General features: G+C 38.9%; 1 pseudogene; it reads right to left on the reverse strand.

Annotated features, from left to right (window-relative positions):
- Window positions 1–5,295: 5,295 nt before the first annotated feature.
- On the reverse strand, window positions 5,296–5,446 carry LOC135771992 (U1 spliceosomal RNA; annotated as a pseudogene).
- Window positions 5,447–5,885: the final 439 nt, after the last annotated feature.

A 5,885-nucleotide genomic window follows, 5' to 3' on the forward strand; every position in this document is an offset into this window, starting at 1 on the left:
AATTATTGAGTCTATAAGCTCATCACTAAGCAACAATAGCAATAAAGTGCCAATGAAGATCAAGTGGGGACTATCAAACCTTTCCTTATATGTAAGGAATTATTGACGACGGGCCATTGAATTATAAGAAAATAATGCACACCATTCGCGTCGTGCCGTAACACCACAGTTGTGCATTATTTTCAAATAATTCAAAGGACCGGAGTCAATTATTCCGCTTACGGTTACCACAAACATTGCTCTGGTGCCTATTTTTAAGACATTTGACAAGTTAGGTGTGCCGTTTACAGAAAAATAATCAACACCCATAGAACATTTCTCAGCCAATCAGAATGCAGCATTCAACAAACCTGTGGTTTAACACAGAGTTATTAAAGACATTGCTTACATCTACAACAAACATATAGCAAATATATTCAATTTAACAGCTGTGTACACATTTTGAAATATATTACATTTAGGGTTGTGGAAACCTCACATCATGTAATTCAAAGTGCAAAATGATTTCATCCCAAAATATAAAGAGGGCTCTCTGTAAGGTCTTTCAGTATATGTTATCAGATACTCAGCAAAGGTCTGTTTGAGCTGCTCTCATTTCTGTGAATGGACTTTCCATTTTTGCTTCTGGAACAGACCTATTGATAGCCAGTGACCTTCCACCGTTATCACAGGAGGTAGATTTCACATATTGCTCTTGTCCTCAGAGACTACAGATTCAGTGATATGCCAAAATGTAATAATTGAAACACTGATACATTGACACAGAGGTAAGAAGGTCGAAATTATGAGTATTTTCAGTGAAGGCATCGCAAAATAAATTTCACTTACATTTTTAAGTATAATTAAAATAACTAAATAACTTTATTGAGTTGTAACTTATAAAATTACTTATTCAACTTAAGCTAATTGACCGCAACTCGTCAAGATAAAAAAAACTAATTTTGAAGAACTTGACAGTGAAGGTCTACTCTGATTTTAAAGTTTTATATATTTGATCTCTCTGTCTCTTGGACAGACATAAACAACATATCTCTCTCTCTCTTCATACTCGGGACAAATAATATAGGGTTTAGTTCTGAAATAATGAGTCTTCAAACTGCGTTGAGCTGTGGAGTGAAGAAGAGCCAGGAGAGAAGTGAGAGAGCTCAGACCGAAGTGTTTGTATGAAGGTTCAGAGACGAGATTGTTTTATCTCTGTTGATGTTGGATGATCTTGTTCTGTTTTCACATATGGCTCAGTACAGAGACCTACAGTAATAATGCAGAGTTGATTTGCTGTGGATGGATACTAAACACAGTCAAACACTCCCACCCACCTAGAAGTCAAGCAACTGAACTAAAGCAAGCATCTCTTATGAGCTTAATATCTTTTTCTATTTTTCTCTTTTTATCTTTTCCGTCCTTAAAAAAATGTAACCCTTGGCTATTTATAGAGTGTTAGATTTGATGAGACTAGTTCTAGTGCACTGATGTATTGCTGTTCTTGTGTTGTTCTAATTGCTTCCATTGTTTACCTCATTTGTAAGTTGCATCTGCTAAATGATTAAATATAAATGTATATCTAATAGTCAATCTATTGTCTGATGCAAAATGCAGTATTGTAATTAAAAAGTAACAGTAAGTTGGATCAGTTTTAATGGCTAACAGTCACATACCTCTCAAATATCTTGCCTTTCCACTACTTAAACTACACACACAACTATGAGGACCAGATGTTGTGTAACTTTTGTTTGTGTGTGCGGTTTGTGGCTTTAATTAATTGAGCAGCAGAGGAGAAGGAGGAGGATTTGTATCTGCTGTTTGCTTTAATCACCCCACATCTCTGTTCTGTAATGTCATCCAATGTCTGGTCCACCATCATCACACCCAGTGTAGTCTGCAGAGACACTGGTTCACATACACACAAACACTGGACACACACACCCAGGCAACATACACTTGAACTGTTTTTTGCATCAACACACATAACACATCACAAGATGTGATGGAGAGTGAAAATGACACATCAAGAAACAGTTTTCTGTCCTGCAATGTGACACGCCAAACTTCATCTTGAACTATCTGTGACAATATTTATGGTTCTTGGATATCTGTTATACAGTATGCACAGCTATAAAGATCATTTTAAGATTCTAAAATTCAAGTTTATATTACATTACACTACATTCAGACCCGATGGTTGGAGTTCGCCCCCTAGTGGCAGTCGTAATGACATTTCAGTTTAATCGTAAATCAGTTTCAAGGCAAAAGCCTTTAATCTAAGTATACTTAAAGGGCTAGTTCGGCCAAAAACGTATTAGCGTAGTGTACGCACTTTTCTTAGTGACGTATGATTAATTCGGAGGGCGGGGGCACAGAGCAACAGCAGAGTAGCCTCCGTAGGCTGCGTAAGCTCTCATCCTGAATGCGAACGCGACTAAGATGGCGGCACTACCGGAAGGTATTTATTTACGTTAATAAAGTTTTAAATATGGATATTTCTACAACAACACCGCGCGGATTACCCTCAGAATACCTTTGTTTATCATCCTGGAGCCGATTTAATTTGTGAAGGATGGACGCACTCTTTTTGGACTTGAAGGTCGTGGACTCCGTAACATTACATTTAATCAACTGAAAGATCTAAAACATTTTATAAAATATCCGAAAATGTGTTTGTCTGAACAATGATGGACATATGCAACTCGTACAGCTTGGGGGTGAGTAAATCATGGGTTTAATATCGTTTTTGGCTGAACTATCCCTTTAATTTACTTATCAGTAATCACTCGTTTTTAAAAGATTCAAGTGTTACAAAAAAGGATAATAATTCTCACCTTGCACATAGTGTTTTGATTGTCAGCATGTCACGCAGTTTAGTCGCACAAGTTAATTTTTATGCATCCAAAGCTCAAATTGCATCCGATAATTACGCACCCGCAGATGGTTGGCATCACAGACATTATATGGTTGGCATCCTACGCAGCCCAATTTTGACTTTCTTTCCGATTTTCCGGTCGTCATTTGTACATGTACAGTGGAAAGGTTAAAGTAACCACGTTGATTTTAAATCAGACAAATGACCGGCGGGCCAGATAAAGATGATTGGAGGGCCGCATTTGGCCCGCGGGCTGACAGTTGGCTAGCCCTGCTATACCGTACAAAGAAAAAGTTGATGTAGATGCTATTTGTCAGCTCTCCAGAAAAAAAAAACAGTGTTATGGAGCAATATGTTGCAATATTCTGCAACAGCTGCCCATAATCTTGTCAGTTGACATTTTGTTTCTTATACGATTTATTACAATTAGATTCTGGAAGCTTCTTCATAACAACATGTATGTCAATTACAGCAGATAACCCATAACAGACTCTGAAAACCGTACCATCACAGTAGTTTCTAAGAGTAAAATATCTGTGCATAACATCAGAAAATAAGAAGCAGTGATTCGAAAATGTGTTGAAATTAAGAGCAATTGTATGGCGTTTAACTCAGTATATGTCCCATATTTCTCTGAAATGTGTGAGGGATGTCTTTCCAGCTGTGACGCCGGATAAAAATACAAACCTGTGGCCAGGGGCATTTTGGTTTCTGCAGCACCCTGCCAACTTTGATCATGTGTCCATTTGTCAACACACACATCCAATCGCTCATTGCCAGCTGGGCAAATCAATGCCTTGTCACTTTGGAAATGACAATTTGATTCTCAGTCAAACACCAGAGCTTGTCATAAAATTCCACAGTATTTCCCTCAAAGTCAATATAAAATAAGAAATAAAGTAATTTTAATGTATAAGCTACATTACCATTTTCCATGTATAACCTTACTTCCAGACAGTCACACAATGATAAAGATCTGAAGTGTTAAAAGGATAGCAACTTGATTTGCAATTTGGAAATGGTTACAATATATAGAGATACTATTATGCACATGATAACCTCCAGCTGTGGAGCGTTCCTCTATTGGCATCATTTTAACATGTGGGATGCATAAAGGGCACAGTTGGCATTTTTTTCTCATCACAAATGTTTTACACTTCCGATGAAGGCGTATCAGTAGACAGGAAGTAAACCAAACATTGGATTCGGATGTGTCTTGATGCCATCATGCCTTGGAATGCTGCCTCCAAAGACAGCTTTTTATGTAGGAGCATGATTGGACACCCCTGGGCTGCTTTGCTTATTTGCATCCCCGCGCTAATTTGGCTGCTCTTAGAAGATTACATTGGTTGTTGTGGAAATGAGCTGTTGCACCTGAGTTATTTAATTTGCGCCTTTTTAGTAAATTTTCCACAGATTTTTCAATCCCATTGGCACTTTTTTGGAATATGCTCTCATACCAATTTGTCCCATTTAGGAAATCTTGCCCAAAATCTGCAGGACTGCAGCACTCCAGGATCAAGCGTTGCCCTGCTCTAGAAGAAGTTGTGCAATTGTGTCTCATACTGTGGCCGATTAGAATACACTTGGTGAAATGAGTAATGAAAAACATTGTTATTTTCTTTTTATCCAGAGCGACTGTTTATGTGGCATCACCCTTTCTGGCATGCCCTTTGGAATGGGAATTTAATTCTTGCCTAGCTGCCAAACCTCTCTTCACGGTGATCAATGCTTGCCGTCTCCCCGCATCCTTATGAAACCGAATTTTTTTATAGTTTGACAAGGTATTTGTTCCAGAGGTCAGTTTAGCCAGCCACTAGCCAGACCGATCAACGCATACAGACCAGAAGTTAACTTTAGGCCAGCTGCGTAACCACGGCAACGCACATGCGTCCGATGAAACTGTCTGTAGATTAGGATGGTTTCTAGTTGCATTTGAAGTGAAAGTGACATGTTTGTCAAGTATGGAACGCATACTCAAAATGTGACCTCTGCATTTGACATACCCCAGTGAGTAGTGACCACATGCACTGCAAGTCGTGAGCACACACACATGGAGCAGTGGGCAGCTATTCTTACAGCGCCCGGGGAGCAATTGGGGTTAAGGTGCCATGCTCAAATCTTAACCTGGCGGCAACTCTTGGGTTACAAGCCTGACGTTCTAGACCAGGGTTCCCCAAATCTTACCCTGGAGGTCCGGAGCACTGCAGAGTTTAGCTCCAACCCTAATCAAACTTACACACCTGTGATTGTCTAGTGATCATGAAGACCTTGATTAGTTTGCTCAGGTGTGTTTGATTAGGGTTGGAGCTAAACTCTGCAGTGCTCCGGACCTCCAGGGTAAGATTTGGAGAAGGGGGCTCTAGACACTAGGCTATGACTGCCCCAATCGTAAAATGCCAAGTTCAAGCGAGTCTTTTGTTAACACAAATGCCAGGGGAGAGTGCAAACTCATACCAGAAATTCAGCTGTCGAGATTCCCACATTTGGGAAATTCACAGGGGTCAGCACAAGCGAAGTGCAATGGGTGAGCCTCGCCCTGGGTGAACCACCTTCTTGATCATGGTGTCTCCCCTGCCAGATAAGTATATGTATTTGTTTTATTTATTAGTATAAATGTGTCTGTTTAATTTAATACCATAACTCTAATTGAGATGAGATCTTTATTGCTTTGGTTTGAGATAAATACTGCTTTGATAAGAGAAATGTATACATTTTATGGTTTAAAACATTTTGATACTAACAATTTCAATGTAGTTTGTTGCTTTTTGTAACTGGTATGTTAACTACTTAAAATACTTTAAATTTTGAGTAGCTTAAGTACGTGATAAAGGTGTATGTTGTCAAGGAGGCATGTGACACATGCAATTTTCCTCTGTCAGGAAAACAAGTCTGATGAATATAACAGCAGGTTAGATAAACCTATTATCACGTCTTTCACCTCAGACACCTGATGCGGATGAGCTAAATCAATGTTAAATTTTCAGTGTTTGTCAACTGGTGGTTATTTTGAGATATTGGCACTTTA

Source organism: Paramisgurnus dabryanus, chromosome 8 (assembly GCF_030506205.2).
Source record: "Paramisgurnus dabryanus chromosome 8, PD_genome_1.1, whole genome shotgun sequence".
Classification (NCBI taxonomy): Eukaryota; Metazoa; Chordata; class Actinopteri; order Cypriniformes; family Cobitidae; genus Paramisgurnus; species Paramisgurnus dabryanus.